Source organism: Microcaecilia unicolor, chromosome 2 (genome assembly GCF_901765095.1).
Source record: "Microcaecilia unicolor chromosome 2, aMicUni1.1, whole genome shotgun sequence".
NCBI classification, from domain to species: domain Eukaryota; kingdom Metazoa; phylum Chordata; class Amphibia; order Gymnophiona; family Siphonopidae; genus Microcaecilia; species Microcaecilia unicolor.
In genome coordinates, this window is record NC_044032.1 from 533928295 (window position 1) to 533952586 (window position 24292).

The 24292-nt window shown below is 40.4% G+C and overlaps 1 long non-coding RNA gene across 2 annotated transcripts; it reads right to left on the reverse strand.

The window, feature by feature from the left end:
* Nucleotides 1-472: 472 nt before the first annotated feature.
* Nucleotides 473-23762, reverse strand: LOC115462620. Of its 2 annotated transcripts, none has more exons than XR_003940905.1 (4): nt 23676-23762; nt 6976-7049; nt 6467-6543; nt 473-550 (listed from the first exon to the last, which is right to left on the reverse strand). It is a non-coding gene; the product is annotated as an uncharacterized LOC115462620 (long non-coding RNA). The 2 variants fall into 2 exon arrangements; XR_003940906.1 differs by having other exon boundaries at nt 6976-7052; nt 23676-23753.
* Nucleotides 23763-24292: the final 530 nt, after the last annotated feature.

The following is a 24292-nucleotide window of genomic DNA, read 5'->3' on the forward strand; positions in this document are numbered from 1 at the left end:
GGTGCTTCAGCTGGCGGGGGTTGGGGACCCCTGCCAGCCAAGATGTACAGCGCCGGCAGTGGGTGGCGTTGGGGGGTGGCGAGGTGGCGGAGGGAGGCAGCAGCAAGGCGGCAAACAAAATGTGCCCCCTCCCCCACCTTGGGCCCTGGCCCTCTCCCACCTTGAGGTCTTGCTACGCCCCTGATTGCACATGGACAGCTCTGGCTATTCAGTTATTAAACAGTCAAAGTTATCCATTAAAGAGCCTCCAATATGTTTTAAAACATACTTATATAGATGGTATCACCTTCAACTGCATAATTGCTTCAGAATATTGAGCCTGTGATTTTTACATTTTTGTAGTTCTGTGTATATGTATATGAGAGCAAAACACAAAGGACTAGAATGCATCCACTTTCTCATGTTATTGTCTAAATTATTTGAATACAATATCTTCTGAATAAGTAATAATTTGATTGTGGGTAATACTGTACCATGACTTGTTTAAGGAAACATCCTCTTCATCTATGTTAGTTTCTTCAGTCACTGGAAATTCATTCCCAAAGGTTTTCTGATGAGAGATCAATTATGAAATGATGTGTTTACTTAAGAGCGCTGCTGCAAATGTTAATATCTTTAATCTAACAGTTTAAAAATGAATTTTGTCTCCATTGGCAGTTCTAAGATTGTAAGCAGGTGTAGCTCATTGGATTTGTTGTTTTTTTGTTTGTTTGTTTGATTTTTTAATGCCAAGATATTTTGAAGAATATATCAGATCATTACCTCAGAGCACAGGAGAGACAAGACAAATGTTGGGCATTTTGCTTCTGATGCTTTGTTACCTAGTTTGGGGACATATTAACCCACATTTTGACTATATGAACAATGGTAGACTTGGACATCACCCTAAGTGAACCTCAGCTATGTGCCCCTCTCAACCCAGGGGCAGTTCAAAGCCTTATACCTACCCACCCCCCATACTCTAGAATTTCCCCTTCCCTATTCCCAAACTGTACAGTATGTCCTTCATCCCTTCCTACCTCCCCTGAACAATCCAACATCTCCTTTTTATCCCCTTACTCTTACCAATCCTGATGCTGCACACCCGCTTCCAGAGATGAATTCAGCACCATCCTGAGGACTTGAAGCACAGACCTGTGCTCAAGCACTGTTGAATCCTACCAACCTCTGATGTGGGGATTCTTCTTGGAGGGGATGAGGCAGATTGTGACAGTGCTTGAACATGGGCTTGTATTTCAAACTCCGTGCAGGTACTAAATCCACTTTACTTTTTGTCTCTGGAAGGGAGCGGGCAGCAGCAGTAGTGGAAGTAGTAAGAGAAAAGAGTGGGGATAAGATATAGAAGTCCTATTCTTCTGCTGCTGCACTCCCCCTCCCTAACTTGAATCCCTCATGAAAGAAGAGAAAGAACTGAGAGAGAAGGCAGCAAAGTTGAGAAGTATCCTCAAAAATGAGAAATACATTGATGAAATGCTTCATGACGCATTAAAGATTTCCAGCAGTAAAATGCTGTGCTGAAAGAGGACAATTGGACTCAGATCACAAGACCCTGCAGGAATGATACCATGACTCCACCTGCCATCGAACTGAAGAACCAATATGCAGCCCTAGAAGTGGAGGAGGTGAGAGCATCCCAGAGACAGAAGGAATCAGAGCTCAAAATCCCCAAAGTTGTTGGATCAGTGATCACTAAGAGGAGAAAGGTAGTGGTGGTTGGCAATTCTCTTCTGAGGGATACAGAGGCATAGATCTGCAGACCAAACATGCTGTCCATCCCAGGAGGTATCCTGTCTGCCAGATACCAAAATTCAAGATGGTACAGAGAACTTGTTGAGACTTATCAAGCCTAATGACTATTACCCAATGCTGATCATCCATGTTGGTACAAATGATACTGCTAGGCACCCTTCTGAATGTATCAAAAATGACTTCATGGCTCTGAGAGTGAGGGTGAAGCAGACAGGTGCACAGGTGATGTTCTTGTCAATCCTCCCTGTTGAGAATAAATGCCAAGACAGAGAAGCTCACATCCTGAAGATGAATATGTGGCTGCGCAAATGGTGTCATCAAGATCATTTTGGCTTCCTGGACCATGGGATGCTTTTCCAAGAGCTGCTGAGCAGAGATGGGAAGGGAAGAAGTGTTTTCAACAGCAGATTGGCTAACTTACTGAAGAGGGCTTTACACTAGAATCATTGGGGCAGGGAGATTGGAGCAGAATGATCAAAGCCCCCAGGTAAGTGAAGCATTAAAGACCTCTACACAAATGTGAAAAAGGGGCAATGTTTGGAAAGCAGTATACAGTATTGCCCGGAGTATGGAAATAAGGTTTTAGATCTTGAGGATGTGATGGAAAAGGCCGATTTGGATTTAGTGGTGATCACAGAAACATGGTTCACAGAGAACCATGGCTGTGATATAGTTATACCAGGCTATAAGGTGTTCAGGAAAGACAGGGTAGGAAGAAAGGGAGGGGAGTGGCATTATATGTTAAAGATTATATTAAAGCAAACCAAACCAAGAGTGGAAGATGACAAATGTCAAGATGACCAAATGTTGCGAACACGTTCCTTTAATGGGTAAAGAACATATAAATACAAGTCCCAGACAGAAAAACTCAACACAGGCTGTGTTTTGGCTGGTTAGCCTTCATCAGGAGAATCCAACCGAAAATATCAAAATGGCATTTAAACTGTGTTTAAGGGCGCATATGATCAACATAAAATGTCTAATTCACAATGGAATAAACCTACATTTATATTAACCTACTGTATACCAGCAATCCAATCCAGAATATCTGCATCAGTGCACAAACTGTCAAAAAGTATCTCAACATTTGTCATCTTCAACTCTTGGTTTGGTTTGCTTACATTTTTGTGTGAAAGATTATATTAAAGTCACAAAACTGCAGAGCCTACAGAGTAAGGAAAAGCAATGTGGGTCAATCTGGAAAGAAGGGATGGTAAATGTATTTGCGTTAGTGTAATATTCAGGCCTCCTTTACAAACAGAAGTGACAGAGATTTAATTGAATACATTCAAAATATAGCTGAGCAAGGGGAAGTACTACTAATAGGTGATTTTTAATATGCCAGATGTTGATTGGGATATCCCTATGGCAGAGTCTTTTGGAAGCTGGGAGATCCTGGATTCTCTATAGGGGAAACTATTCCAGCAGTTGGCAATGGAACCCATGCGGGATGGGGTCATACTGGACTTGCTTACTAATGGGGAGAGTGTTTCAGATGTTATAGTAGGTGATCAAGGAATTGCTGTCTGGATGGGAGCATCTGGAAGAAGTTGGAAAGCAGTGGGCAAAACTGAAAGGAGCTATTGTAAGGGCAACAAATCTTTTTGTAAAAGTAGGAGGAAAAGGAGGTAACTTTGTTTCTCAAAAGAAGTAGCTGAAAAGAAAAGGAAAAAGAGGTTAGCCTTTATAAACTATAAGAGATCATAGAAAGAGGAAGACCGACAACAATATCTGGAAAAACTAAGAAAAGCTGACAGAGTAGTCAGGAAAACAAAGATGCAAATAGAAGAAAAAATACCCAATACAGTAAAATGGGGGGAAAGACATATTTTTAGATAGGTTAGTGATAGAAGAAAGTAAAAAGTGGTATTGTGGGACAAAGGTGAAGGGGAAGAATATGTAGAAGCTGATTAAGATAAGATAAAATAGCTTAACAGATATTTCTGTTCTGTGTTCACAGCTGAAGGGCCAGGAGCAGGACCGCAGAAGACAAACACAAATAGGAATGGAGGAGTGTAGTCCCTGAATGATTTTCAGAGGACTGTGTTTGTGAGGAGCTGGCTAAACTAAAGGTGGACAAAGCAATGGGGCTAGATGACATATATCTGAGGGTACTGAAGGAACTTATGGAAATTCTAGCAGCTCCACTAGCTGAACTGGCTGAGTGGAAGGCGACAGAGGATATTGGTAAATGGAACTCATTCTGAGGAAAGGATGTTACCAGTGGTGTGCCACAAGGTTTGGTTCTTTGGCCGGTTCTTTTTAACATTTTTGCAAGCGAAATTGCTGAAGGGCTATCTGGTAAGGTTTGCTTCCTTGCAGATGATAGCGCAGACACCCCCAATGGTGTGGATAACAAGAGGAACGACTTAGCAACGTTAGAGGAATGGTCTGGAATTTGGCAGCTTAGATTTAATTTTAGATAATGCAGGATTATGCAGTTGGGCTGCAAAAACCTGAGGAAATTCTTCACTCCCTAAACTCCAGTTTAGGACATAAGAATTTTTGTGCATGAAAGAGGAGCATGAATTGGGTGTGATCATATGTGATGATCTTAAGGTGGCCAAACAGATAAAAAAAGTTGACAGTGAAAGCTGGAAGGGTGCATAGGAAGAGGAATGACCAGTAGGAAAAAGGAGGTGATGATGGCCCTGTATAAGGCACTGGTGAGACCTCATTTAGAATATTGTGTACAATTCTGAAAACTGTATCGTCTAAAAGATATAAACAGGATGGAATCAGTCCAGAAGATGGCTACTAAAATGATCAGTGGTCTTCATCATAAAGAGTATGGGGACAGACTTAAGAACCTTAAGTCTCTTAGAATATCAACACACACTGAGATATTACAAATAATGTGTGTGTTGATATTCTAAGAGAATTAATTGGCCAGGAGTCTCTCCTACCCAGTTAAATCATGCTGAGCAGATCAGGAGAAGATATTCACCAGCATTTAATTGGTCATTGCTGCTGAATATCTGCTCTGATGCCACAGAATTCACCAGTTACTGCTGGAGTGTTCCAGGACTAGAGGTAATAATGCCCCTGTATAAGAATCTGATGAGACCTCATTTAGAATATAAACAGGATAGAGTTGGTCCAAAGGGTGGCTACTAAAATGGTCAGTGGTCTTTGTCATAAAGCGTATGAGGACAGACTTAAAGATCTCATTATGTATTACTTTTGAAGAAAGGCGGGAGAGGGGAGATATGATAGAGACATTTAATAGCTATGCTGCATAAATGCACAGGAGGTGAGTCTCATTCAGTTGAAAGGAAGCTCTGGAATGAGGGGGAATAGGATGAAGATGAAAGGGGATAGACTCAGAAGTAACCTGAGGAAAAACTTCTTCACGGAAAGGTGGTGAATTCGTGAAACTGTCTCCCAGTGGACGTTGTGGAGATGAAAACAGTATCTGAATTCAAGACAACTTGGGACAAATACAAAAGATCTCTATGGGAGTAATAGGGTGAGTAGATGGCATGGATGGGAGGATTGGATAGGCTATATGGCAAGTTTCATTTAGATACAGTAAGTATAATCCTGTCCTTAGAGGTCTTACATTTTAAGTTTGCATCTGAGGCAAAGGAAGGTTAAAGTGACTTGCCCAAGATCACAAGGAGTGGCAGCAGAATTTGAACCCTGTCTGCATATAGCAGCAATAGTCAGTCATTGTCCACATAGCTGAGCATTTTAATTTAGGACAGCTTCATTGCAGTCCTAAATTAATCTGTTAGGAAAAGATGTTCTAAGTTAAACTACTAAGCTATTCATCCCACCACTAAATGTGTCACTCCCTTTGAACAGTTATATATCACCAACGAAAGGGAAGAGAGTATCAAATCCAGTCATATAAACATAACTCTCAAGGTAATTGGCAAAAGAAAACTCTCAAAAGAACACAACAACTATAACTCTGTGAGGTGCATTCGTATTGTTTGAAAGGGTAAGGGAAAAAGCCTCTGATTCAAGTCCAACCTCCAACCCAATAGTTGTGTATGTAAATGTTGGGTATATTTTTTGTCATAGGCAAAAAACCCTTTGATATACATAAATTCTATCTCCACAGAGTATATGAGGGATCCAAATAAAACATGAAAGAATCAAATCCAAACTTAGCTTTCAAGTGCGAGTGCAGGGAAATGTGTGAGTCATTGGTTCAGCACGCCGACTCTGGCCATAGTTTCGCTAGAGAAGTGCTGTATCAAGGCGTGAGTAACCAGAAGTAAGTAACCAGCAGGAAGTTTGTTCGTGAGTGATTATGTATATCAAAGGGTTTTTTACCTATGACGAAAAATATACCCAATATTTACATACACAAAAACTCCACCCTTGTTATTAATCTATAACTATTGGGTTGGAGGTTGGGCTTGAATCAGAGGCTTTTTCCCTTACCCTTTCAAACAATATGAATGCACCTCACAGAGTTATAGTTGTTGTGTTCTTTTGAGAGTTTTCTTTTGCCAATTACCTTGAGAGTTATATTTATATGACTCCCTTTGAACAGTGCCAGCAGATTTAATAAATGAAATGTGATAGAATAATTTTAATTTCATTTTGCTATTGTACCTTTAAGAATTTAATCTACCATATCAGCTTTGCAGGTTATATCTTGTTTCCTATGATTATATAACTTTCAAGAATATGAAAAATATCATTTCTATGTAGATGGAAGAGGAATATTTGTAACTCATGCAGTAAAAATAATTTAACCTACCTGGCAAATTTCAGGGTTGTTGAAGAAAAAGGTTTCTTCATAGGGAGAAATAAGTGATACTTTCCGTTCACTGGATGCTTGTTTCAAAAGAAGAATTAAAAATAATTTAAATTAAAGAGTGGATTTTCTACAGCAGAACATACAAGTCAAAGCTGGTATATGTGACCTTTTTATACATTCTCTGTCAGTTCCTATGTTTATAATTTTTACTGTAATACTCTATTACATCAGAAGATTTCACAGATATTACGTATTACGCAACCTAAAGTTAATTAAAGTATGAACAAATATAAATGAGGTCAGTTAAAAATATCTTGTGCATCATCAGATGCACAAAATTAGAACAAGGGTGTTTTCTTCATTATTTTCTGTGTGCTTATATGACTATATTTGATATTAGCATGATTTCTCTAATGTGCCTGATTAACTTTTGCGGCTATGTTTGTTAAAACTTAGTAAATCAGATTCTCGGTATTTAAAAAAAAAGACTGTATTGGAACACAACTCACTGTTCTGTACAGGTGAAATAGGACTCTCAGCATGGAGTTTGTTTAACACACCAATATTTCTTCTTTCTTGAAGGCTGCTTGAAAGAAAAACAAAATAGTTCTCACTCATGTATGCTGACATACATGCCTGTGTTCAGAACTGGGTCAAGGATAGTGGACACCCTAGGTGAAACTTCAGTCATAGCCCCCCCCCCCCCCCCCAAAAAAAGAAACCTTTCAGACACCAAGCCTGCAGTACCCTCCCCCCCAAGATTTTGATAATTAAACTCAACAATCAAGTTTATGCAGGACTTTCTATGCCACCCATCAAACAAGCCATCTGGGCGGGTTACAGACTAAAAGGAAAGGTTATGTAATTGGAGAGACAAGACTGTAAATGAAGGGAAGAAGGAAGGAACTACAAAATTTGAATAGGATAGTGGAGTGCAGGGTGGGGGAACAGATAAAAGATAAAAACTGTGTCATGATAACTTTTATAGTTCAGACTTTGACTAGATTTTGGATACCTGTTTCAGTACTTTTACATTATTTCAGTATTTTACATTACCTCACCTAAATGTTTTTGGAATAAGATCAAACAAAGGCTTCGTAGTGGACCTGCCTAATATCTACATAGCAGTTGAATCATCTAAGGGCTCCTCAATCAGATAAGTGGAATTTATTTATGTTTAAATAATTTTAAACTGAATAAATGGTGCAACGATTGAGTGAGGGGTTTTCAGTTTGTTGTCTGAGATGCATCAGCCGAGAACACCATTGGAAACTGAGAACCAAGTTTTCACGTTATTATTTATTAATTTTCTAATTTGAAGATATACACAATATTTAGATCACGTCTCTTTATTACATATATTTTCTTTTTAATAATATATGAGATCTCTTCATAAGATATAACTAAGGAGAAATTAGATCTTACCTGCTAATTTGCTTTCCTTTAGTCCCTCCGGACCGGACCAGGATTGGACTGATGGGTTGTGCTCGCCTACCAGCAGGTGGAGACTGAGAAAAACTCTGACTCTAGAGAGCCAATAGGAGCCCTGGCCATGTGACCTTAGCCTCAGTATTTGAATAACAAAGCAGGAAAGAAAGAAAGAAATAAAGACCATCTGTGCCGTATGGAATCCTAGCAGCCACAAAGCACTCGGCAATGCCAAGTATCAGAGCTCACCAACAACTCTTACCAGAGAAGTGGTATGGCCCGATTTGTATTACTGCTCACCAGCAACTCTCACCAGAGAAGCGGTATGGCTCCCTTGTCTTACAGCTCACCAGCAACTCTCACCAGAGAAGTGGTATGGCTCACTTGTCTTATAGCTCACCAGCAACTCTCACCAGAGAAGTGGTATTGCTTACTTAAAGTTTCACATATGTATACTAGCATGGCTTACTTAAAGGTTCACATATATATATACCAGCAATTGGGTACCCAGCAACTCTCACCAGAGAAGTGGTATGTCCCTTTTGTAGGAAAGCTCACCAGCAACTCCTACCAGAGAAGTGGTATGGCTCACTTGAATTAGAACTCACCAGCAACTCTCAGCACAGAAGTGCTAAGGACCTCAAAGTTCTATACATATATAGATATATAAACATATACATACATATATAGATATATAAATACATACATACACATATATTCCAGCAACTGAACCCACCAGCAACTCCGACCAGAGACGTGGCATGGTCCACTTAAAGTCCTATATATGTACAAGCGTCTTTGTTTTTCTTTTTTTTTTTTTTTTCTTTTTTTTTTTAATACCCCGTTGAAAAAGTGACAAAATATGGGAGGGGCCTGGTCCGGTCCGGAGGGACTAAAGGAAAGCAAATTAGCAGGTAAGATCTAATTTCTCCTTCCTTAGCGTCCCTCCGGACCGGACCAGGATTGGACTGATGGGAAGTACCAAAGCAGTAACCTTAAGGGAGGGACCCTTTCAAACCCCTAAGCATCTCCGAGTTGCATAGATCACCTCCTGGCGACAATGAACATGTAGAGTGTATATCAATCAAAAGAGAATGAAGATAAGCTCAAAATGGCACCGTACAAAATGTGCATCTAGTGCACCAAAAATCGCTGTGCGAAGGAAAGAACCCCGCTTCTCAAGATGGAGCATATGTTAACACTCTCAGGAAATGGTCCCCCAGTGAGTAGACAAATAGAAGGTATGAATTCCTTAATACGTCGAGATATAGTGAGGCCGAAACAACGGCAACCTTACCTTGACTAGAAGTACCAAAAGGAAGGAACAAATAGCTTGTAACAGCTCTCTAAATATATAAGATCTGTTTTAATATATAAAGCATATATAAAGCATATAATTTCCTGTGATCTTGAACGCCAGTAGAAGAGTCCAGACCAGTAAGAAAAAAGTGATTGGAAAAGATGAAAAATGGGAAACTACGGTAGAGTGAAAAAGAAATACCCAGGTAAAGAAGTACCTCTTACCTAGACGTACTAGCTGATTGGAAAAAAAGAAAACGTTGAGAGAAACTTGCAGTCCTGACCCTGCTAGCTGAAGCCATGGCTACTAACAACAGTGTCTGAAAGGAGAAAGAAACCTTAAAGGAAACAAGATGATTTTGAATTATCGTGCGAAGAATAACAACACCCTGTCCCTCTGACAATGTCACTAAGGCACAGAGGCTAAAAGCTGAGAAGAGAATACTGCAACTACAAAAGATGCCATCCTGCTTAGCAAGGCTGAATGCCTGTCCCAGACTGAGAGCATGCACCAGCCTGAGCAAGAGAGAAACAAAGAGGCCGGACTGGTGAAGAGAGAAGGTCCTCTAGAGAAAACAGAAAACCCCCTCGGCTCCATAAAAAGTCAAGATGACAACCTAAAAGGCAGCCTGGTATATCTGCAAGGATAAATATCTAAGCGAAATGCCCGACCTGAAGAAAAGGCCCCCATGCCAGAAGGGGATGGCATGCTTCAGGGCTGGTCAGATGGTAGATCCATACAAATGACTCCCCTTGAATAAAACAGACATCAGCCATGAAATAAACCAAACGTCAGTGCGGATGTGAACCCACCTAGGAGGCAGGACGACTAGAGTCAGAGTGAGAACCGAAGCTGGGCCTCCCGGATGACATCTCACTGCACTGTTCGCTAGATTACCCCTTAGGCAGCTTACAGAGAAAAGTGAAAACATGCAAAAATAAAATGACATACATGTCAATCGTGTAAAGGGGGGCACATGCAAGCCCTGTAAAGAAACAGAAAGGATGTACCTTCAATACACAAGAAGACCAGAGACCTACCAAGGGCCTCAATATGTAGCCTAAGAAGGCAACAGACCTACCAGGAGACCGCAGACCATTCTGAAAGAACATAAGCTAGAAACAGTCCTGCCAGAGAGCAGGATTGAGTCTTTGAAGTAACCTAAGATCATAACAGTCCTATGAGAGTCCAGAAAGAGCATTCCGGACTAACATAACATGGCAATAATGCTGACCAAAGACAGAGTGCTCAGAATCAAACGCTAGCCCTCAGGGATACCTCCTTGCTCCGAGAGCGACTGACAGTCCCCTAGTTTCAATGTATAGAGACCACATGGTAATCCTGAAAGCAAACCGAATGCCAAGAGCCAAGAAGGAAAAAATTAAGTTGCAAAGTAAAGAGACCACATGGTAGTCCTGGAAGTAACAACCAAATGCCTGGAGGAATGTCCTACTCAACTAATGCCGAAAAGAAGAGCAGCAGTCTCGGGGAAAAAAACAAAAGGGAAGCTGCAAATGCTTCAGAACACTCAAAAAGATAAAGAGCACGGGAGTGCAGCTCATGAGACTGCAAAAGGCAATTGCCCAGGGAAAAAACCTTGCAACTATGTCGCACGTAACCCCAAAATATTGTAGAGACTGCAAAATATTTAGACGACTCTTTACCACCAGTACTAGGCATCCTGAGAAGCATAAAAATTGCACTTCTCGGTCTGCGACTTGCTGACTTGTCGACAAGAGGTTTTTTTTTTTGTTTTGTTTTTATTTTTAAATAGCTAGCTGACTCGCCATGAGAGAAAAATCTCCCCTTTTCTGAGGGGTAGCATAACTATGATGAACTTTTAGAGACTGGAAAACAGTGTTGTGAAGGGACATTATTGCGCATTGTGAGCTGGTCACCCTTCCAGGACCCAGCCCGGGCGGACCCTGCTTAGCTTCCTTCACACCGGGCTCTATCCTTCTCAGAAACTCTCCTAAGAGAAATATGCAGAAAAGTTTGTATCAAAAAATGTGCTGCACGAAGCTTCACTATGGATCGAAGGCTTTCATGAAAAAGACTTGAGACTTTGAGAGCGCTCTTGACAGCATTTAGAATTGACATAGGAGGAAGGAAAATTCCTTCTTAGGAACTAGGTTCTTGTGATAAAGATTTGAGACATTGAAAGTGCGCATGACGGCAGTGAGATTCCAAATAGGAGGAAGGGAGATCCATTCTTAGGAACTAGAAATTAAAATTGCATTCGGAAGAATCAAGAGAGAAAATGGTCTAAGATCCAAGAGTCTATGTAGGGAGACCCCTACTTCACATGCCTTGCCGTGAGAGCGATAGAGAAAGGAGGCAAAATGAAAAGCATAACCATCTAAAAATAAAACCGCAAAAACTCCTGGACAGAGGAAATAAGAAAATGACTGTCATGTAAGAGTAGCCTGCAACTATGATTTCATGACACAAAGTTAAACAGGTGAGAGTGGCATGTACCTATGACAACATCCTTACTGCCCCCATGCCTGTGGAAGAACAAACGTATAGCTGACATATAGGAAATATCCTGGAATGGAAAGCAACCTTTCGAAAAATGCTATAACAAAAAAAAAAACACAACTATGAACTACCTTCCAACAGTCACATTGGAGCAGACTCTGTGGGTGCTTGAGCACCCCCAATATTGAGAAAAACTCATGTATATGTCCAAGGAGGGGTCATTTCCATTGGACTTAGCACCCCCAATAATTTTGAAAAGTTGGCTCCTAGCCCACAGACAAACGCCACCCGAGATTATAAAGAAACAAACATCAAACAGGCTGGCCACGTGATGAATATATAGTGGGACATAGACATACAGGAGTCCAAGATAGAGAAATAAATTGCTAAAACTTGGACCTGCACCCAGTTCTGTAGCCCACCTTTTGATGCTGCTTTTAACTCCTAACCCTTATTCACTCTGTTCAGAACCCTTATTTTAAACCTGCTCACTTTAAAATCTCCTTATCTCTTGTTTGTTTTGTCTGACCTAATGAGATTGTAAGATCTGAGGAGCAGGGACTGTCTCTTCATATTCAAGTGTACAGCGCTGCGTTTTTCTAGTAGCGCTTTAGAAATGATAAATAGTAGTAGTAGCAGCTTCAGAGACTGTAGTGCTGACTATTAGGCTACAGCAACCAGCTACTCAACATTAAAAACATAAAAAGCAAAGAAATGACCCCCCTAAAGAACATAGGCGACTCCTGAGAAAGATCAGCCCCAAACGGCCCGAAGACGGCGAAAGAGAAAAGTCCCGACGCACCCCCCAGCGGCGCACAATATTTACAGGAGCCGGAAGAGGAGATCCCCGACGCTAGCATACAGCGCGTCTCAGCTTCTCGGACATGACGGTAACGCGCGTGCACGCGCGTACCCGATTCGCGCCAAAATCTCTTTTTTTTTTTTTTTTAAGCCCTGCTCCGCCGAACAAACCGCTAAGGGAAGAACACAAACGGCAGTGCTAAATAAAATACAGCTCAACTCAAAGAGGGCTGAAAACAAAATGCTGCCGCTTACTCTTTTTTTTTTTTTTTTTTTTTACACAGCTGACTCACAGCATTCCCATGCAATCAAACATAGCTGTCTGCTCATTCAGTCAGTGGGGACAAGTTGTCTTTAAATTTTTTTTTTTTTTTTTTAACACCTAAACTCCTCCAAATTACTGCTGCCTTTTTTTTTTTTAACCAGCTAGATAATATAGACACCTAAAACAGCAACCAGAGCTGCCTGCTCGTTAAAGTAATGGGGAAAACTCCACTGAAGAGTAATAGAACAACACATAGCTGTCTGCTCGTTAGAAGCCGGGGGATGTAGCTTGCTCCTTAAAATGCTTATAAGATTTAACTTTCTATAGTGGCTGCCTCTCCCAAAGACATACACCTTTCTAAACAAAGGGTAGTCCTTCCCAGCTATGTATGGGAGATGGGGAGGAAGGGGGGAGGGACCCGGAGACATCCGAGTTTGACACCCCCAGAGGCTGTAAAAGAAAGGAAAAGAAGTCCCTACCTGACCAGCGTCTAACAGAGAATTCCTAGGCACAGAAGAAGAGGTAGCAATGTTGTTCTTATTGTAAACCTCTAAAAGAGAAAGAGAGAGACTAATGGGCTCGCTTCCTACCTGCTGGGAGACTGAGAAAATACTGAGGCTAAGGTCACATGGCCAGGGCTCCTATTGGCTCTCTAGAGTCAGAGTTTTTCTCAGTCTCCACCTGCTGGTAGGCGAGCACAACCCATCAGTCCAATCCTGGTCCGGTCCGGAGGGACGCTAAGGAATAGCATTTTACTTCTGAAAAAGATTTATAAAATTATCCTTTGAGCTCAATTTTGCATTGGGTTTATAGATAAGAACCGGAGCATCCAAGACAGGATGTGCACAATTTCTTGTGTATTTTACAAAAAAGTCTTAGTAAATGAGAAGCCTTCAATAAAATACAAATAAAGATAACAGGGAATATGCATGCTACTGCTGACATGTCCAGCAGGAAGAGCTATTATAGTAAAAATCATGTTCAATAAAAGAGCAGAATCACATGGAGGCATATTTTCAAAGCACTTTGGGAGGCTAAGTTCCATAGGTTTCTATGGAACTTTAGGAGGCTAAGTGCTTTGAAAATGAGCCTGATGGTGTTTTGAATATGTAAGTACTCCCCTAACAAGGCTCATATATGATTTTAACCTCCACCTTAACCATATATCACATAGAGATCATTCATATGTTTTTTATGTTTTTTATCGCCTCAGCAGTGCACATGACCAACTTCACTCTTTTATTGGACATTCAACAGCACCCAAATCCTCACTGGCGATAATATTTTATTAAACTGTTTCTTCATTTACTTATTTAACTGTTCATTTTACTTTTTAATTTTTAATCTCTAAATTACTTATAAGCAATACTTAACTTGCACTGAACGGTCAGACCAGGGGTTCAACAATGCCCGACATGCATGTTTCGCCCTAAAAGGCTGTGTCAAGGGCTCCCCCTTAGCTGTTCTTAGTACCAGCCTCGCAATGTTTTCTTTCTGGATTTCCTCCTGCTAAGTGCCAGATTTTAAAGATAATAACTGGGAAGAGCCAATTATGAAACTCAGTGAAGAAATGTATTTTATGTTTTTTTATTACACATCAGGAAAGGGAATGGGACTTGATATACCGCGTTTCTGTGGTTTTTACAACTACATTCAAAGCGGTTTATATATTATATACAGGTACTTATTTGTACCTGGGATAATGGAGAGTTAAGTGACTTGCCCAGAGTCACAAGGAACTGCAGTAGGAATGAAGCCCAGTTCCCCAGGATCAAAGTCCGCTGAACTAACTACTAGGCTACTCCTCCACTCCTCAACATAATTGCCTCTTTAGTCACTCCTGCCAACCCCAGGCCATACAAGCAGTTAGCTGACATGCCTGAACAAAGAAGGTGAAAAAAAAAAAACAGCTAGACAATGGCATTTACAATATACATTGCCGCTCCTGACCCAATCATTCCCACAACTTGCCCCCTTGGAAACTCATTATGCTGAGAATCTACATGTGTAAACAGCTACTTTCTAAGATAGCTGTTTACATTGATAAGGCATTTACATGGATTAACGCTACTATTTAAACATCTGAAAACCATGAAGGCCTTCAAAAATGACTCCTACAGATCACTTTCCTTCATCAGCAGCGCTATTACCATGCTAACATATGTAGCCAGAAGGTAATACAATAACAGTGCACCTGTTTTTAGATACAAAGAGTGCACCCACCTGGTGTCTATTCTGTATAGGAATGCATGCCCCTACTTTTCTTTATCAAATACTAGTGTAAAGTGCAATATGCAGTTATATTTTTGGAGAAAGCATTTATATCTGTTATAGAGCTGGTGTAAAATGCTTATGCCAAGATTGTAAAATGCTATAATGCTTGTGTATACTGTCACAATCAATGCGCATAACTGTACGCCCCTCCCATGCTGTGCTCAACTCCACCCGTTCATGTGAATGCTCAACTACAAAGTAGCATGCCACTGAATTTTTGTGCATACTTACAGAATAGTGTGTACCTGCAAACTGCACATTTACATACAGATATGTTCATACAAGCAGGTAGATGACTTGAATACCAACATTTACACACGTACTTACTGAAGAAATACTTTGTTAGAGCTTATTTACTAACAGTTTTATCAGATTTGGGAGATAATTTGACAAAGAAACATCTAGCTTTAGGTACCAGAAAAATGATGACTATGTGGAGGAACTGAAAGAAACGTTGGTGAACCTGGGTATATTGAGCCAAATCAACAAGTTAAACAGTGACAAATCACCAGGACAGGATGGTATACAGCTCTGGGTACTGGAAGAACTCAAAACATGAAATTGCTGATCTTCTGTTAGTGATTTGTAATCTGTCATTAAAATCATCCATAGAGCCAATTATTAGAAAGGTTTCCAGGGGTGATCCAAGAAATTACAGACCAGCAAGTCTGACGTCAGTGCCAATCAAAATAGTAGAAACTCTGATAAAGAATAAAATTATGGAACACAATGAGGGGCATAATCGAACGCAAACGCCTATCTCCATGGGCGTCTATGTCTGAAAACGGGTACGTGAAGAGGCGGGACAGACCGTATTTTCGAAAAAATGGACGTTTTTCAGTTGGGCGTTTGTTTTTTTAGCGATAATGGAAACTAAAAATGCCCAGCTCAAAAACGTCCTAATCCGAGCCATTTGGTCGTGGGAGGGGCCACGATTCATAGTACACTCGCCCCCCTGACATGCCAGGACACCAACTGGGCACCCTAGAGGTCAGTGCGGTGGACTTCAAACAACGCTCCCACATGCATAGCTCCCTTACCACGGGTGCTGAGCCCCCAACCCCCCTCCCCCAAAACCCACTACCCACAAATGTACAACACTACCATAGCTCTTAAGGGTGAAGGGGGCACCTACATGTGGGTACAGTGGGTTTTGGAGGCCTCCCATTTACCAGCACAAGTGTTACAGGTGGGGGGGATGGGCCTGGGTCCACCTGGCTGAAGTGCACTGCGGTACCCACTAAAAGTGCTCCAGGGACCCACATACACGCAGGCCTCTAGGACTTGTTGCTGCTATATAACATTGGCACACCAGTTGACACCTGAAGACTAATCTCTACGAAAACGTCCTTTATTGGAATAAGCACGCTTACTCACAGTTAACTGCAGATCAGAGGTTGTGCCCCACTGGCATCGAGTCTCCCTGGTACTGAGATGAGCAGTAGGTCAGAGCTGGCAGAATGCTGTACAATGCCCTCTTTCAGCCACATTCAAGGTAAGAACTAAGTTCTGTAACGTGGCTAACACGTGAAAGGGATCTAAAACTGGCTTACAAAATTGGCCACTACCTAATGGACTACCGGAAACAAAACAGGGCACACTCTGACCCAGTAAGCAGGGGGAAAAGCACCATGGGAGTAGAGCATACCAACATCGTGAGCATTTGCCACAAGCTAGTGGAATCACTGAGCCCAATACCCTACACCCACCACAATGCATTGCTGATGTGACTCTGCAGTGCGCATAACAGAAAAGGTGTCACACTCACCCGAGAGCCACATCAGAACCAGGAAAAGGCTGTCACAGGATAGAACACATTCTGCTGTCATGGAGGTGGGTACGGCATTTGAGGCTGACATAAAGGCTGGAAAAAAAGTATTTAAAGTGTTTTCTTTGTGTGGGAGGGGGTTAGTGACCACTGGGAGAGTCCGGGGAGGTCATCCTCGATTCCCTCCAGTGGTCATCTGGTCAGTTGGGGCACTTTTTTGGGACCTGTTCGTGAAAAAAAAGGGTCCAAAAAAAGTGACCCAAAATGGCAGTAAAAACGCCTTTTTTTTCAATTATCAGCTAAAGACGCCCATCTCTCCTCGGCCGATAACCACGCCCCAGTTCCGCCTTCACCACGCCTCCAACATGCCCCCATCAACTTTACCCATTTCCGTGACGGATTGCAGTTGGAAACTCCCAAAATCGGCTTTCGATTATACCGATTTGGGCGCCTACGGGAGAAAGACGCCCATCTCCCGATTTGGGTCGCAATATAGGCGTTTTTCTCTTTCGATTATAAGCTGGAAAGACAAATATGGTTTAATGGGACAAGGTCAGCATGGGTTCAGCCAAGGTAAGTCTTCCATCACCAATTTGCTTCATTTTGTTGAAAGTGTAAACAAACATGTGGATAAAGGTCAGCCGGTTGATGTAGTGTATCTGGATTTTCAGAAAGCTTTTGACAAAAGTTCTTCATGTGAGACTCCTGAGAAAATTAAAAAGTCATGCGACAGAGAGCAGTGAGGCATATTTTCAAAGTACTTAGACTTACATAGTTATATAGGGTCTCATTTTCAAAACACTTAAGACTTACCAAGTTCCATAGGCTACTATAGAGCTCATTTTCAAAAGAGAAAAACATCCAAAAATTGGCATAAATCTGCATTTGAACATTTTTCTCCAAAAAAAAATGTTCAAATTGGTATTTTCAATATCAACTTTTAGCCATTTTTCTATAAAGTCCACCAGAAGTGCATTCAGATCACAAGGGGGGTGTGTCAGGGGCTTGTTAAGGGTGTGATATGGGCGGCTCCTCACTCTTGGACATTTTTCAGCCATAATGGAACAAAACAAAAGTGTCCATGACTAAAACTAAGATGCTTTGAGCTAAGCTTGTTTTTTAATGAATAAGGCACTAAATGACCAGATGAATACAAATATGATGGGATAAAAATGCAACAAATAAATTAGAGCAGCATGCAGGTCCCTGGAGTAGTGTAGTGACCAGTGCAGTGCACCCTGGAGTATGGGAATCTGGTTCCTATTTCCCTCTACCTGTCACATTTATGGGGGGAAACGGAGTCATCCAGAACTCACTTCAAACCCACTGTACCCACATATAGGTGCTCCCTTCACCCATAAGGGTTATTGTACTGGTGTACAGTTGTGGGCAGTGGGTTTGGGGAGCTCAGCAGAGTAAGATAAGGGAGCAACGGTGAGATGTATCCCTGGGAGCATGTTTAAATCATTTATAATTTTTCATTTTATAAGGGTCACTTGCAAACAGTAATACAGAGATGACTGTACATTAATACAATATTAGAGGAAAACAATCTCAACTAGATAAATGGATTATATGCAATCTTTCTCTTTCTTAGACCACAAAATAAATAGGGAGAGTGAAACAAGACAAGGAGATCAATTAAACAACAGTAAACAAAGAAAACTTGGTATTAACCTGATCGTCCCCAGTTATTATTTATCTGAATCATTATTCCACATTGATCGTCTGGTTGCCTTCTTCAAACCCAAGACGGTGTATAGTCAATTAATTTCGTTGGAAACATACTTATTGTCCAATATTAGTGGAAATAATACACCTGATTTCATTTTTTTCTCTTTTAAAACCAGAAATTATTTAACAATATAAACACTTGCATCTGTAATCCAATTCCCACTAATTAAGGCAATCCCAGTTTCACGGGCTTCACTCCTTTTGAATTAATATACTAAGAGGAATCATTTCAGAGGAAAAACATTTTGGAGACATACCCGGAACTCTGGGAAAACAACAATTTCGATATTAATCATCTGTAATAATATTCATTTTGTTCAGATTTTTCTGGTCTATTATCATTTTCAAAATCTTAACTTCATTTGCTGTATCAATTTTTTCATTCTCAAAGGATTCGATTCGATTATCCATGTGACTCACTAATAAGATTATATCTGAAGCAAAGTTATTTACTACCACCGTTAGGTTCTGGAGCGCCTTCCAGATGATATTCAATGTAACCTCCACGGGAGCCAAATACTCCAAGCTGATAGCTCTTACGGGTTTAGGAGTGGCACCGCCAACACGGGTTCAGCTGTAAACGACTTCCGTCTCAGCATACACTCCTAACTCACTCCTCCACTCCTTTGGACATGGTGGTTAAATGACTCAAGAGCGATGAAGTTGTTTCCAGGTCCAAGAGCATCGACGCTCCTTCGCCGGCACTAATCAAAGGACTCATCAACCCAATCATCTGTGGGCAGCTCGTCGCGCAGCGGTCCCACACTTGCTGCACAGGGGACAAAACGCTGGTCATCGGCGGCTGACCCCCCATTGTCCCCTTCCTCTCAGTTAAGGTAATTGCAAATGCAGAGAGGAAATTTCAAGTAAACAAAGACAGAACTTCAGAGGACAGCTGGGCCGTTCAGCATACGAGCTTCAGGCCGCCATCTTTCCACTCTCCCTAGTTTGGGACACTCTTTGTCTGGTTTCTCCTCAGAGGCCTGTCTCATATGGGTAACCCTTCAGCATAGCCCCCTGAGTCATTGAAACACGGAAGCCCCTCCACCACTACAAGGTGGTGTCCCTTCGGAGGGGCCCTGGGAGCATGTTTTTGAAGTCCACTGCAGTGCCCCCTAGGGTGCCCCATTTATCTCCCGGGATGTCTGGGAGACCTGTCTGCTAAAAATCTGTCTCTTTCTACATCTCAATGGCTTGATTTTCTACCTTTTTCACTAGGACAGGGTGTGTTTTTTTTTTTAATAAACCAAAAAACAAAACGTCCAAAGCACAAAACCTTGTTAGAAATAGTATTTTCAAAAACAAAAGATAGACGTCTTTCTTTTTTGAAAATGAACTTCTTTCCTATTCAGATTTTGAACATTTTGTTTTTTTTGCAAAACGTCTAAAGTCAGACTTAAGACATCATATTGAAAATGCCCCTCCACATAACTTTGTAAGTCTAAGTGCTTTGAAAAATGTAACCTATGGAACTTTGTAAGTCTTAAGTGCTTTGAAAATGAGCCCAATGTCCTTCTGTGAATTAGGAATTGGTTATTGGACAGAAGACAAAGGGTAAGGTTACTACAGGTTAACTGTTGTGTTAAATGCTCAGTAAATCAGAAACAATGTTTGCCTTACAACATATTTATTTATCATAAATAGCCACACTGAACCCGCAAAAAGGTGGGAAAATGTGGGATACAAATGCAATAAATAAATAAATAAATGTGCTTAACATGTTGTAACACTTCAGTAGCCAAGTGCACTTTGAGTAATTAAAAATATCTTTTTTGAATAAGGCACTACTTTTTTAAAATAAAGATGATATAGATTAAGTATGAGGCAGAAGCTTTTTGATTTCCCAATGTATCAATACTTCAAGCATGATCTGGATTGGCATTTGATTTGAGCATCTTTTGATGGTTTGAATTGTTTACTTTTGATGTACAAATTATACTTCCAGTTAACTTATTCCAAAATCTCTACTAATCCTAAATTATAATTTCCATGGGAAGTGATCTGTATTCCATTTTACAGAATTATAAACTACTAGCATTCAGGCACTGTTCCCGGCTTCAAAATTATTCTAACCAAACTAGATAACCGATGCAATGGAAGATGTGGAGGGGCATTTTCGATATGGCATCCAAATCTGATTTGGGACTTTTTACAGAAAAAGTCCAAAAATTCAGTAGGAAACATGGTCATTTTCAAAATAGAAAAACTTTCCAACATTTTGTTTTGAAAATAGTCATTTGCTGATATTTTCGTGCTCAGAGAAAAATGTACAAAAACAAGTCATTGGGGGGGGGGGGGGGGGAGGAGGTGCAGCATTCTGAGTAGACTGGCCACACAGACATCTCAGCAGAGCAGTGGGGCACTCTCGGGGGACGCTGCAGTGGCTTCACATAAAAAGTCCCAAGTATGCATTTCACCATTACCCCCTTATACTATATGGTAAGCTGCAAAATCCTAATGTATCCAACTGTACATCACTACAATAGCCCTCATATTTGTAGGTGTCGTCTATATGTGGGTACAGTAGGTTTCTGTTGGGTTTTGAAGGACTCACACTTTCCACCGCAAGTGTACCAGCAGTTAGCGGGATATGGGTCTGGGTTCCATTCTCTACAGTGCACTGCACCAGCCACTAGGCTACTCCAGGGACATGCTTGCTGCTCTAATAGGACTGTTCATAACATCTGAGGTTGTCATAGGGACTGATATATAATGTTTCTTTTACAGCTGTGGGTGGTGGGAGGGGGTAAGTAAGGTGGGTCATGCCTTAATCCCTCCAGTGGTTATCTGGTCATTTAGGGCACCTGTTTGTGACTTAGTCATGATTGAAACAGGTCTAGATCAAAACGTCTAACTTTTAGCCCTGGACATTTTTGCTTTGTTCCATTATGGCAGGAAAATGTCCAAGTTTTGGGAATGCTCAAATCCAGCCCAACACGTTCCCTTGTGATTTGAACTCACTCCATACAAACAGCATAGAAAACCATCTTAAAAATGGGTTTCCAAAATTGCAATTTGGACGTTTTGTCAAAAAAAAAAAAAGTTCATCTGCTGCTCTGCCACTTTTTTTGACGTCGTTCTGTTTTGAAAATGAGCCCCAAAACAACTTGCTCAAAGTCTTAAACTGTATCAATAGGGCACATAAATCCTGGTTTCCCTAGTATCAGTCCATTGTTCTAATTTACAATGATTTGATTTAAAATCTCTCCACCTGTCATTTATTTCAACATCTCTTTAATGAAATCTATGAGCCTGATATTCAAAGGGGTTTAACTGGCAGGAGAGGCTCCTGCCTGTCTAAACCCCATTCAGCTGGCTGGCTGCAACACTTAACTGGGAAGCGTCATTGAATATTGGCTTTAATCAGCCATTGTGAAACTCGCTAGTCAAGGGATGGTCCATGGGCGGAGTTCAGGTAGAACTGCTACTTAGGAGCATAGTTATCAAGGTGTGCTACTATTAAGTTCACCCTGGTTCATAAGATCATACACGGTGAAGCTCCAGGGTATATGTCAGACCTTATTGACCTACCAATCAGGAACTCTACCAGCTCTTCATGTACATTCCTGAATCTCCACTATCCAAACTGTAAGGGACTGAAATATAAATTAACATATGCATCCAGCTTCTCCTACGTATGCACACAAATTTGGAATGAATTACCAAAATCTATAAAAATAACCCACGACATAATGAACTTCCATAAACTATTGAAAATGTATTTATTTAAGAAAGCATACAGTAACTCATCATCCTAAATGCCAATTAACAAAATCTATCTATACAACATGTATTCTATATGTCTTAACTGTTTTTGCTAAATCTTCTTGATTTGTAGTTTAATGTTCCTAATTGTTCAAGTTAATTTAACCTAATACCTTCAGCTCTCATCATAAGACGAACTTTCCTCTCTGTAGAGGGGCTACCTCAACTATGTATTTCTCCTATCCGGAACTGGTAAACACCACTTATGGAACTATGTAAGCCACATTGAGCCTGCAAATAGGTGGGAAAATGTGGGATACAAATGTTATTTATAAATAAATAAATAAAAGTTGGGTTATTTTACCACAAGTCAAGTTATTTAGCACAGGGTCCCTGTATTAAAATAAAATGACTTGTAGTAAATTAACCTGGCATCACAGTAGACCACATTGATAACTCCCCTCCCCCCCCAAGGGGAAGTTATCAACATGGACTATTGTTAGACATGTTGCTTTACCACAAGTCATACTATTTTAGCACAGGGTCTCATTGCATATAATAGCACCCTATGCTAAACAACTTGAAACAAAATTATATTCCCACCCAAAATTTCAAACATAAAGGAGAAAAAGTACCTCAGTGTAACTCATTGACCCTATAAAAACATGGATCTAACTCAAAAAACTTCATCACTGGTCCTAAAAAATATTCCATTAATCTGGAAAGTCTCTCAGTGAATTTCTTTTTTATTTTTAACTTTTTAAATCATAGTCAATTGTTTCAATTATACTTTCAAAATTTAATATATAGCTCGATTTTATTTAAGCAGGAGAAAACTTTCAGTTCAACTTGTCAGTTTCTACTGTCACAGTACAAAGAAGAAGGCTGACAGTCTTACTAATCCATTTTATCGAACTTTCCTGCAGTGGTGCAAATTCAAATTTTGAATATGAATATAAAATTGTTTCTAGTAGTTTAGAGAAGCTTATATAGAATTTTTGTGAATTTTTTTCCTTCTCTTCCCTAAAATTCTTTGGGTATATTTTTGGTAAAATAACCCATCTTAATGGTAGCCCACGCTGATAACTTCTCACCTTAGTGGCAATATTCAGGTGGGAAGTTATCAACATTGGCTACCGTTATGACAGATTAATTTACCACTAAGGTGCTATTTTAGCACAGGACCCATTTTATGCAAAGATACCTAGTTAATAATAAACCAAATTAAGAGTAAATAAACATTTAGGGAAACGCGTATACCTGGATATTCAATGCTGGAAGCTGGATATGGCCCAGCATTTAATATATGGGCTCATGTCAGTTCAAACGCTGACCACTGCCAGCTCACTATTGATCTCTATATTGCTCTCACTAACCACTTGCTAACAAATGTTTCCCAAGAGACTTCAGTTACACTAAATTTTAAAAATATTTATGTTGCAAAAACCATTACCTTCCATGAGCTACAGTATCTTGTGAAGCATCTGGAATTTCTGGAACTGGTCTATTTCTTAATTTGAAAGAACGAGATGGTTCTGGAGCTGTTGTCATTAATTTTTCCTTTGGTAAATCTTCCAATCTGCTGTACAACTGGTTAACTTTCATGTCACCTTTAAACTCAAAAAATTGAGTATCTGTACCTCCATCTGATATATGTTCAATCTTTAACGAAAGATGTTCATTCTCAATTGAGAGATCTTCAGATGACAAACAATCCACAGAAGAGAAATAGGAAATGCTGGGAACACCTACAGAGTCAATAACTAAGTTGGAAATTGCTTCTTCTTTTACAAGTATATCATCTTTGGTAGAACTTTCACACACTGCAATAATACTAGTTTTACTTTCAATGCCTTTACTGACAATGTTAGTATCCCTTGAAAAGTTGAAATTCTGGTTAACTGAAATGTCTTTTTTCCCCTCTGGAAATTGCTGGTTACCATCTTCTGACACCGATGACTGAGTTCCTGGTTTTGCAAGCTCTGTTTTTGGGAGACTGGTGTCTTTTTTAGCAGCCATATTTGTTTGTATCTCTAAAGATGTTTGACTAGTCTTTTTGAGTTCATGTGG